The sequence below is a fragment of the Falco naumanni genome, chromosome 2 (assembly GCF_017639655.2).
Source record: "Falco naumanni isolate bFalNau1 chromosome 2, bFalNau1.pat, whole genome shotgun sequence".
In the NCBI taxonomy this organism is placed as follows: domain Eukaryota; kingdom Metazoa; phylum Chordata; class Aves; order Falconiformes; family Falconidae; genus Falco; species Falco naumanni.
Genome location: NC_054055.1, coordinates 25,565,850 through 25,577,906, shown reverse-complemented (window position 1 = coordinate 25,577,906; position 12,057 = coordinate 25,565,850).

Below are 12,057 nucleotides of genomic sequence, written 5' to 3'. Positions count from 1 at the left end.
ATCAAAACAATGGAAGCCACTAGCCCACAACAAGGCTAAATGGAAATACCAGCAACTGGAGCTGAAAGCTTAACAACATAAGTTTGTGCAACCTTATGACTCTGAAAGAGCCCTGGGAGAGGGGGAGACAAAAAGATGACAAGAGGAACATTTGTTGTTGTGAAGTAGCTGGCAATTAAGAGAGATAATTGGAAAGAGTTGTGACTAAAAAGGCAATTTGGGATAAACGAACCAAAAGAGCATAACTTGACATCTATACAAGCAGCTCCTTTGCAACTGCTGCTCAAGTTTCCTGATCACACAGACCAGGGAGTCATTCTGGCTCTTTGCAGTCGCTTCCCTCTCTGCATATCTAAGTTTTCTTTCAATGGACAATGTGTGTACAATAAAGCCACTAGCAGGTTTCAGACATGGAAACTAGGAAATACTTCTGAATCTCCCAGCTGGCACACATCCACAGTGCCCAGAGGGACAACCTTCTTTGTGTGTAGGTAATATGGTACCAACATACTCGCCTTTGATGTAATTTCTTGTGATCTGCCCCCTCATGTTGACTAATTACTGAGAGGGAAAACCCCAACAAACAAACAAACAAACAAACAAACCACCCCAAACAAGCAAAAAAAAGCCACAGTGCAAAAATACCCTTTAAGCTACTGTGGAAAAACTGAACAAGTGAGGGAGAAGGGATATAAATGTCAAAAAAATGACTTGGTACCATAATTGGTACATTTTCTTATTTCTATTTAGCTAATGGTGTGACAAAACTCAGCTAACTAAAGTTAACTGCACACTAATCTTGCCATTCACTGAACAGCAGTCTTGCATATATCAGAACCAATTTAAAGACAAAAGACTATACTTGCTGCAGTAATTTCTGAGAATTAGAAACTGTTTCTATTATTCTTTAAACCACAGAATGAGATCTGTCCAGTAAGAACATGTGTTGGAACAAGTGGAAAAGCTAACAGGATATAACATAAAGCTAAAGTTCTGTTACAGTTGCCTTCTGCAACACCTGTGCCCGATGTGTTCTTTAACCTCTGAATGAATTTTGAGAAGAAAAGGTACTCTGTTAAGAATCAGAAAGTTACCTACATTACACGTGCCTTAAAAGAGAAGAGATACCTCAATACATACCAGTTTTAAAATTTCTTTTCAATAATTGATACTTTGCACTTACAGAGGATCTTTGATCACAGATGATCAAAGAACTTTAGAAATGTTGCTGGAGTTCATCCTTTAAATACCTTTGTAATATCTATAGATAGATAGATAGATAGATAGATATAAATAAAAATATTTTCCCACCTAAAACCAAAAATGCCAGGAAAAAAAACCCTAACTTTTGCATTAAGACACACCATGAGGCCACATTGGAATTAGAATGTAATGAGTTTCTTCCGCTGTTAGTTGTAGGCCAAATTCATTTTAAATTCTTCAGCTCCATACAGGACTTCTTCAGTATATATACCCTAAAACTTGTCTGCTTTTTCCCACCCATGTACTTTGGTCAAACAAAATACCTTCTCTGGTCTCTCAGACCTCACTGTGATTATATGCCTTGGCTTCCTTGGTTGCAATGATCATGAGATGGTGAGGTTCAGAATCCCAAGTGCAGGGAGAAGGGCAAAAAGCAAGATCTCAGTGCTGGACTTCAGATAAACTAGCTTTGGCCCCTTCAGAGATGTGCTTGAAAGAGTCTTATGGTGTAAGGCTATGGAGGGAAGAGGAGTCCAAGAAAGCCATTTGATATTCAGGGGTCACCTCCTCCAAGGTCAAGAGCAGTCCTTCCGAACAAGTAATAAGTCAGGCAAAAACCCCAGGGTACCTACATGGATGAACAAGGTGTCTCTGGCAAAACTCAGACTAGAAGGTGGATGCAGGTACAGGTAACCCAGGAGGAATATAGAGACACTGTCTGAGCGTGCAGAGTCATGATTAGGAAAGCCAGAACACACTCAGAGTTGAATCTCACACAAGATATTAAAGGCAACAGTGGCTTCTATAAAGACTTAGGTAGCGAAGGAAAACTAGGGAAAATATGGATCTGGTGCTGAATGCGGCAGGGCCCCCAGTTTCAAAGGACACAGAAGAGGCTGAGGTGCCTTTTTTACCTCAGTCTTTACTTGTAAGACCAACATCCAGAAATCTAAGAATCAAGAGACAAGGGGAAAAGCCTGAAGCAAGGAAGACATACCCCTGGTGCAACAGGATCAGGATAAAGAATACTTCAGCGAAGTGGACATGCATACGTCCATGGGCCATGATGCAATGCACCCATAAGAGCTGAGAGGGATGGCAGGTGTCATTGTGAGATCGCTACTGACAAACTTTCATTGATCATTGTGATTGGGACAAGTGCTCAAAGACTAGCAGAAAGCAAACATCACTCCTAAACTTCTGTGATAAACTTCTACAGTCAAATGAGTGGCCTAATGGATGAAGGGAGAGCAGTAATGTTACCTACCCAGACATCAGGAAGGTCTGTGACACTGTCTCGCATGAGATCATCACAGACAAGTTGTTGATATATGGGCTGGATGAGAAGACAGTGAGGGGGGTTGAAAACTGACTGAACGGCCAGGCCCAGAGAGTGGTGGTCAGCAGCGCAAAGCCTGGCTGGAGGCCAGTAACTAGCTGTGTCAGTCCTATTTAATACCTTCATTAATGATTTGTATGATGAGGCAGAGTGTACCCTCAGCAGATTTGTGGATAACATAAAACCAGGAGGAGTGACTGATACACCAGAAAGTCACGCTGCCGTCCAGAAGGACCTCAACAGGGTCATAGAATCATAGAAGCAGAATGGTTTGTGTTGGAAGATACCTTTAAATGTCATCTAGTTCAACCCCCCAAGAATGACCAGGGACATCTCCAACTAGATAAGGTTGCACAAAACCCCATCTGACCTGATCTTTCCAGGGATGGGGCATCTACAGCCTCTCTGGGCAACATGTTCCAGTGTTTCATCACATTCATCATATTTTTTTTTCCTTATGTCTAGTCTGAATCTACCCTCCTTCAGTTTAAAACCATTATTCCTTGTCCAGGCTCTACTAAAAAGTCTGTCCCCATCTTTCTTCTAAGCCCCCTTCAAGTATGGAAAGCCTGCAATAAGGTGTCCCCACAGCCTTCTCTTTTCCAGGTTAAACAGTCTCAATTTACTCAGCCTTTATACAGGTGAGAGATGTTACATCCTTCTGATTATTCTTGTGGCCCTCCTCTGGATCCACCTCAACAGGTCCATGTCTTTCTTATACTGAGGACTCCAGAGGTGGACACAGTACTTGAGGTGGGGTTTCACGAGAGTAGAGGGGAAGAATCCCCTCCCTCAGTGTGCTGGCCATGTTTCTTTTGATGCAACCCAATATACAGTTGGCTTTCTGGGCTGCAAGCACACATTGACAGCTTGTGTCCAGCTTTTCATCCACCAGTAGCTGCAGGTCCTTTTTGCAGGACTGTTCTCAATCCCTTCATGACAAAGCCTGTATTGATACCAGGGGTTGCCCAGACCCATGTGCAGGACCTTGTGCTTGACCTCTCTGAACATTATGAGGTTCACAGGGGCTCACTTCTTGACCTGCTGACATAGATGGAGAAATAGGCTGACAGGAACCTCATGGAGTTCAACAAGAGGAAGTGCAAAGTCCTGCAGCTGCGGAGGAACAACCCCAGGCACAAATATACACTGGGGGACACCTAGCTGCAAAGCAGCTTGGCAGAAAATGCCAATGGACAATGGAGAAAATGGAAATCCTGATAGACACAAGTTGAACTTGAGCCAACAATGTATCTTTGCTGCAAAAAAAGGCTAATGGCATCCTGGGCTGCATTAGTTAAAGTATTGTCAGTAGGTCAAGGGGGGCAATCCTTCCCTTCTCCTCAGCCCTGGTGAGGCCAGAACTGAAATACTGGGATCCCCAGTACAAAAGAGATATGGATTTACTGGAGACAGTCCAGAAAAATGCCACAAATATGATTAAAGGACTGGAGCATCTCTTCTATGAGGAAAGGCCGAGAGAACTGGGACTCTTTAGCCTAGAGAACAGAAGGATCATGGGGGATCTTATCATTGTCTATAAATATCTGAAAGGAGGGTGCAAAGACAATGGAGGCAGGCTTCTTTTTCAGTCATATCTACTGCCAGGGGCAGCAGAGACAATGGTCACAAACTGAAATACAGGAGTTTCCCTCTAAACATTAGGAAACAATTTTTTACTGTGAGGGTGACTGAGCACTGACACAGGTTCCTCAGAGAAGTGGTGCAGTCTCCATCCTTGGAGATGTTTAAAAGCTACCTGGACATGGCCCTTGAGAACCAACTCTAGGTGGTTTTGCTTGAGCACGGGGTTTAGACAATGTGACCTCCAGAGGTCCCTTCCAACCTCAGCCATTCTTCAATGATTCTTTGATCCTATGATACAGTTCAAGTGTCATGACAATAATACTTCCTCTACTGCAACTCTAGACAGGGCAGAGCTGGAAGCCTAAATTAAATTATCGTGGCTTCTGGGGCAAGTTTCTGGGAGCTTCATAATAAATACTCTGTCTAATTCTTCTCAATACATTGAAATGATCTTATTTGTAAAAAGAAAGGGAGCTCCACAAGGAAACTGTAGGAAAAAAATGAAAAAAAAATCCTCTGAATGCATGCCTCTGCTGGGATGCTGCTGTAAGGACACTGAGGGCACTAATAGGCTAATGACCCTGGATATCCTTACCTGGGTCCCTTGCCCACATCCATGCCCACATCCATGGCACAGGAGCCCCATTTCAGTGTAGGCCTTAGCATACCTGTCTTAGCATGGCTCCAGGTATCCTTATCCCCGGTCCTGTCTCCTGCTGCACTGAGTGGGCTTCCTGGGTATATCCTGGCCCCAGTTCATTACCTCTCCATGGTCAATAATCACAGGACAGTCAACATGTTACCACACCAGCCTTTCTTTGCTGCTGCAGGACTGTGCCCTGTCAGCAAGGCCACTGCCCATGCCAAGGTCACTCGGCTGCTGGCTTACCCTCACTCATGGGGAAGTCCTGCTTCCCTGCTTCTGGACAGCTGGAGAGCCTGCATGACTTCTCTACTTTCCCTGTTACTGCTGACACTCTGTCACTGTCTTTCAATACAGACTTTTTCCCTGAACTTTTCTATATCTTTGGGGTTCTAACTAGTTTCCCCTATAGGGAGTATCTAATTTCTAAACTGTTGCCATGTCTGATTGACACTCCAGCTAAGACTTCATGAAATTTAGAGTACTATCTTGCCTTCAGAGTAAGCTCTCTCTTAGGTGATACTCTTTAAAGAGCTTTTGATCTCTTCCTGCAGAGCTCTAAAGCCCTACTGTTGAGTTCTCTTTTTGCCCAGAATTAAAAGTATAGCTGCAATGTTAAACATATTTTTTTTTCATTAGAAATAACCAGAATAGCAAAAGAGATAAGGATGTTCAATGAATATGAGACTAAATAAAATTATACATGATGCATATATGTAACCAGCCTGCTTTTTGACGTGAAAGAAACCTAAGTGGAAATCAAGTACTGATAAGAAACCCCAGACTCTGAGGCTGTAAAGAAAGTGCACTGTGAGGCATGTGAAGCCTGCCTAGCTTTTTAACATGTTTAGTATTCATTGAGAATAATAGCAGCAAAATGCAGCTAAACACAGAATCACACCTTATCATGGAATTTTTATCTACCTTTTTTTTTTTAGCTTCTGCTTTTTCAGCGTATATGTTCTAAGTCCAAGACTTAACTTTTGTAACTAGTGGGTAAGACATGAAATTATGAAAAGCCAAGATTTCAAGATTACAGCCCCAAACTGTTTCTAGACAATACCAATATAGTGTACTATACTTAAGCTGGGAATGTTTTAGAACATAATGGGAGAATGAGCCACCCCTGAATCATATTCTCTTCATACACAAATCTACAAATGAAAGCCTGTTAAAAATAAACAATCAGCCAGGAATACTTAATATTCCACTTTGAGCCATTCATTTTCTGAATCTCTCATTCAGAACACTTTCTTTTCTACTAAGCTTGATTTCTTGAACACATACCATAGGTCCACTGGATTCCCCACAAGAAGAGGCAGTAACAAAAATGTCAAAAAGTTGTCAGTAATACAAGAGACACTTAAAATCAAGTGGTTAGAGGAGAAGTGGACCTTAACAAATATATAGGAACAGTGTTTAATATTTCAATAGTAGAAACTGTTGGTTTGCCAGTTATTGATGGTGTTTGCACTGCTCAGAAGGACAATTGCATTACCTTGTTCTTTAACTGATCAATAAGTTCCTTATAACAAAAGCATAAAACTTCCTTTAGCAACTTCTCATGAAGTGCTTCTGACCATAGAAGATGCTACTTCTGACAGTAACTATGTGTTTTGCATATGTTAATAAATGATCTTAACAGTAATAAACAGCACTTTAATATCAGTCATGGCCAGTTGCTACAGTGTTGCTTCTTTGCTACAGCTGTCAGCAGAGTGAGAGCAGTGGAGCAGAATTCAATTCCCCGGTATCATATAGAAAAGCAACTCTTTCCTGTACTTCTAGATTCTGATCCTATAATTACCTCTGCAAGGAACTACATCAATTACGTCCATTAGATTACACGTGCCTTGGCAATGCTGATGGTTTATATCCACTATAATTCAGTCAGAGAGCTCAGCCCACAGTGAACTCAGACTGTGCATACTTTTATTAACCTTGGAAATCTAAGACTATCCTTGATCATCCAATAACGTCGGTGTATTATACTTACTTTTGTACACACATGTCAAAGCACAGCCTGTGCTGACAGATTGTGTGAAAAATGTGCAGAATTGAATACTGCCAAAATTATCTCCTACCAAAGCCACTAGTAGTTTTTGACTTCTTAAAAGAAATCATTATTTAAATTAAAACATAGAAACAAAAATTGCTAGGATAATAACCATAGAATTTTGGAAATCATACCCTTCATGGGTAATGCAAGTGTAATTTTTTATAAACAGTGAAACCTCTTGTTATTTTCTACCTCTTTTAACTTTTGTACCATGGTATGAAAATTTAAATTAATAGAAAAGTGAATAAATAGAAGGTTATAATATGATTATAAGACATCTAAGAGCAGGACATTTAACATCTGTTACTATGTGCTTCCATTAAAACTCCTTGTTACCTTGGAAAATAGAAATAAGACTGTATTGCTGTCTATACTGACTGATATATTGAACGGATTATTAAAGTTGTTGCACTTTTATTACTGTATTTTTAAGCAATCAGTAAATGACAATACAGTATTTTTTTATGCACTAGAGAACAATGAAGTTAATGTTGAGTGGTAACACAGCTAGATTACGATAATTCCAAAACTCAAAACCCTAAAACAGAGCTGCAGGATTGTTATGGAGAGTAGGTGCATAATTTGACTTAATATTTTTTCCTTGATTTTTAAGATATTTCAACAGTTTGAACACTATTTGACACCAATTTTAATCCCATAGAAGTTCTATTTTAATGTCTGCAACAACGCTAGATTGCCATGTTCCATCTGTCAAGGTTGCACTGAGAATCTTCTCATAATCTGTGCCTTTAGATGGGTGAAAAACCTTGCTCGGAATGCTGCTCAGCCTCTCATCGGCTCCTCTAAAATTTCAGCGTCAGAAACTCAACAACCATAGATCAACCTAATTCACTTTCTTTAGCAGAGGATTGAATTTGCAGTATGCTTTCATTAGAATTGGACTAAGTGGATCAAAACCATTTAATGTTGTCTATAAGTGCACCTGCTTTGTTTCAACAATTTTTATTATGTATATAATTGTCTTTCTTTTTTTTTTTTTTTTTTTTTTTTAACAATTGAATTTCATTACTAAGTCTTTACAATGCACTTTTCTAACAAGTTACTCTGTTTACCCTGGTCTTTTTGTTGCTAGCACTTTTGAGATTAAATGACATGGGCTATTATGGAACACAAGTTAAATAAGCATACCAACAACACAAATGGATAAACACAGTGATTAAACTGAAAACTTTTAACAGATGCTTTAATTTGCATCACACAAATTATAAACATTTAAAAGTTAATTTTAAAAGTTAATTGGTGAGACTGTTATAATTAAAGCTGTTTTTCATAGGTAGCCTAGAGAAGATTTTTTACTAAAATTGTTTTTAATGTTTTACATGTAAAGATGCATTGTAGCATGCACATCACTTGAAAGCAAATCCGTTAGTGACCTGTAAAAAACAAGATTATGTAATCTTAATTTTATAATTTTAAATTAAGCACAATAGACAAGTATGGCAACTTGTGTATTCAGCCCACTAATATATAGTTCTGAACTGTTAATATGCAAACTGTATCATGGTGCTCTCAGCATTTTAAGTAAGACTATACCAGTGTTCTACTACAGAATAGTAGACCAAATTCTGTAATGCCTTATATCCTTTGAAACGGTGATGAATTAGTCATACTAATTCATAATGTTGTGTCTGTCTTTGGTGCCTCTCCTCTGCTTTGCTCCATCCTAAGCCTAAATTGCTTTTATTTTCAGAAGGTATTGCCACAAGGTAGACAAATATTTTCACATAAAGAACCCTTTATTTTTTTGTTTGGGGTCATCCTTACTATTGTATTTCCCATTGCCTCTTTTAATTCTAACTCTCACCTATTACCAGCTGGTGTGAGCAACTTGTTGAAAGTGACAGGAGTAAAGCGTGAAGACTGATTTTCCCAAAGACTATTTCCATTCTTCCTTTTGCTTTAATTCTTTTCAGAATGATGTCTAGTATCTCCAAAATTTTCATTCAGGTCCATAAAGTGTTAAGGAGCCTGAATGTTAGCATGCTATTTCTGTATACAAGAGTCACATCCTTTTTTAAAAAAAGAAATAATAAAACAAATCAATCAGAACCATAGAAATCTTAAGCCAACCTAATGATCACACTGTGTAATTAAAAAGAAGTATCTAATAAAAAAAGAGTTTCACTCCATTTCATTGAAATGCTGGGGGTTTGCAAATTTTAATATACATCTTAGTAGACATACACCTTCAACAAAAGCCCCTAGTCTGAATACCTTTGGAATTTGGAAAAATGCACATTTCAGACTAGGTTCAGATCCTAATGGTCCAGCTGTGCTAATTAAAACTGTGGAATTATTTGTACAAGCATTTCTCCTTTTTAAGAGTACAAAGACTGCAGAGGCATATGTTCTTTCTTTAGCCACTTTTCACTGATGTGTGCCATGTTTCTCAAAAGCTTGCCTCACCATCTGCCCTAGAGCCAGGGAACATTATCAAGTGTAGTTCTTACACGATTTACTATGATCACATATTTCCCATGACCACCCTTATGGAAAATATGAAGTTGCCTAACGTAAATCAGACTTACAGAAGGTTAGATGCTCATTCTGGTAATCCTGTTGTGACCAAGTAGAGTTCTTCACATAATTCACTTCTGCAGTAATTGTGCAAGCCTGAATGAAATGCAGGTTTTGAAGACACTAAAGCAAAATGCAGCTCTGACCTTATGTATCTTTGCCTCAGGAAGTGGCAGTGCCCTAGTGCTAGGATCGATGTTATTTCCTTTTCTTTACACTATTTTTCTTCCCCAAAATCTTAACAAAATAACTCTTACACTAACAAGCTATGCAAGAAGATCATTAGTTTTCAAGCTAATTTATAGGGGAATAATAACATTGATAGGTTGTTATTTCTTCATAGTGTAGGAGTTAATTTGTTATTAGTACAATACAGTGTCAGATCCTGTTTAACTGGAGCATAAATGCAGGAATTTAAAGAATGAAATCATCACTAAGTGCCATCCTTATTCAAAGACATTAATTTGCTGGAGCAATTGTTACAGTATATAAGCAATCATTCATCGAATGAAATGTTTTGTGATTTACAAATGTGCTTATAATACAGTATTTAAATGGGCAAAGAGAAATCAAGCCAATAGGAGGCTAATTAAATTGGAATATTATAAAGAACTTTCAAAATGTGCTTAGTAAGTATCTGAAAGAGAACATAAGCAGATTATATTAAAGGGTATTTTTGTCCTTCTGCAACATCATCAAGTATCAGATTGTTAACAGATAGGACAACCCAACCACTCTATTTTATGTCTTCATATGACAAGCAGATCAGTTGCTTGAAGAAGTGGAAAGCCATGTGTGAAAACAATATCATAGCCCATTTAGAAGTATCATGTAAACTCTTTATCATTCAGCTCAGCCTTAGCTAGAATGAAGAGAGAAATTTTTACAGAGGCGCTTCTTCCCTCAGAAATTACTTGTGAAAGCTAAGACAAATCAGAAATACTGTACCAGCAGACTTTGATCCTCAAACTTTGCTCAAGAGCACCTGAAAGTAACACACCGCTAACAACAAAATTTGTTCTCATTAGTCTGCTCTTTAATACTCACAAGTAGCATGAAGGTGATTGTCCATGAACCACAGAGTAGTGAACATAGCCTAAAAGCTTTCTGAAAGTGAAAACAGAGTGCAGTAGTCTATGTTTTTCTGCTACTTTCTTTTTTTTTTTTCTGGATGTTTTTTTTTTTTATCCTTGAAATAATTAGCAAACCCTGCTTTCATAGAACCCATATCCCCAGTGACGGGTCAGTGTTTTGAGTCTTGCATAATTAAGTCCACTGTGAGGACTGACTGTGAATGTTCCAGATGTAGTTTCTCCCTTTGCTTTAGGTAATCTGAGAAATTTTCATGTTGTATATGAAGGATAAAAAGGATAAGGTGGATAGATGTTCTGTGTTCCTTTAATGCACAAGTACTAGACCTACCTCCTCTAACAAATTTAGATGAGAATCACTGAGAATATAGACTTACAGAAGTCTGAATTGAGTAAATAGAAAAAAAATGAAATGTTTAATTAATCAAATCAATGTATATACGTAAAAAAAAAAAGTATTTTTCTTGCTGTTATGCTAAATGTCATTGATTCCAAAAGTACTGACAACTACAAAGGAAGACATTGTCTAAGATTCACACTGGAGGTCAAAAGCATTTCACTATGATTCTTAACCTGTTAAGAAAAAAAAAAAAAGAAGAAAAAACCCTGGAACTTACAGTTCTCACATGGCTAAGATTAAATAACACAGAATCATCACCATCTTATAGAAAGAATACCTAAATAAATAAACCACTTAACTTTATTTACAAAACATGCCAAATCAGTAAAGGGCTCAAGCAAAACGATTTTTTCCCTTTGAAGTTCATATTTAATAGATCCACTTTTCCAAACTTGTGTATCCCTACTGTATTTAACTATTTTATCTTGAAGGAAAAAATTCTAATTATCAAATAGATATTAGTCATACCACAATGCTTGACTAGAAGTTGCTTGGATGCTGCACTACTTAGTTAATTAAACTAAAATTAATTTTGATCTTCATAAACTGTCAACCAGAGTGTAGTTTTTTCCAGAATATTCATTGCACAGTAACTTCAAGGAAAGAGTAGTCATCTGCAGTCTTTAGCTAGTACACGGCTTTTTGACTAACTGCTTGCTAGTTTTTATTTACAATGCAGTGTCTAGTAGCAGATAGTTCTGAATGTATGTTAAGACTTCACACCACAGGGCAACAGAGGTTGCAGATGACAAAGTTGCATACATGGAAAGGGTAAATTAGCCAAGACGTTGGTCAAGGTAACTTAATTCCACTCATTTCCGTACTAATTCATCCACAGCTATTGTGATCCTCTGTACTGAACATGCAGAAAATACATACTGCTGATTGTGTGTCCTAAAGAGATAAATCTTTACTCTTACAGGGTATTTTGGTACTAATAATGCTTTTGGAACTCTAAAGTTCATTCTGCTCTTGTAGTTCATGCACCATGATGTCAAACCTTAGATAGCAGTGTTATTTTTCTGGTTTACAGAATTCAAAGCTGTGATATTAATGGCTTCTCTTTTACTTGCTAGCTATAGTGAATTTTCACTCACTTCTAGCAGATATGACTTTGTCTGATCATATGTACTAATAAGACTTCTTGCTTATGTTTATACATGCAAACAGTTTTGAGTTTATTGGTAACATAGGAGC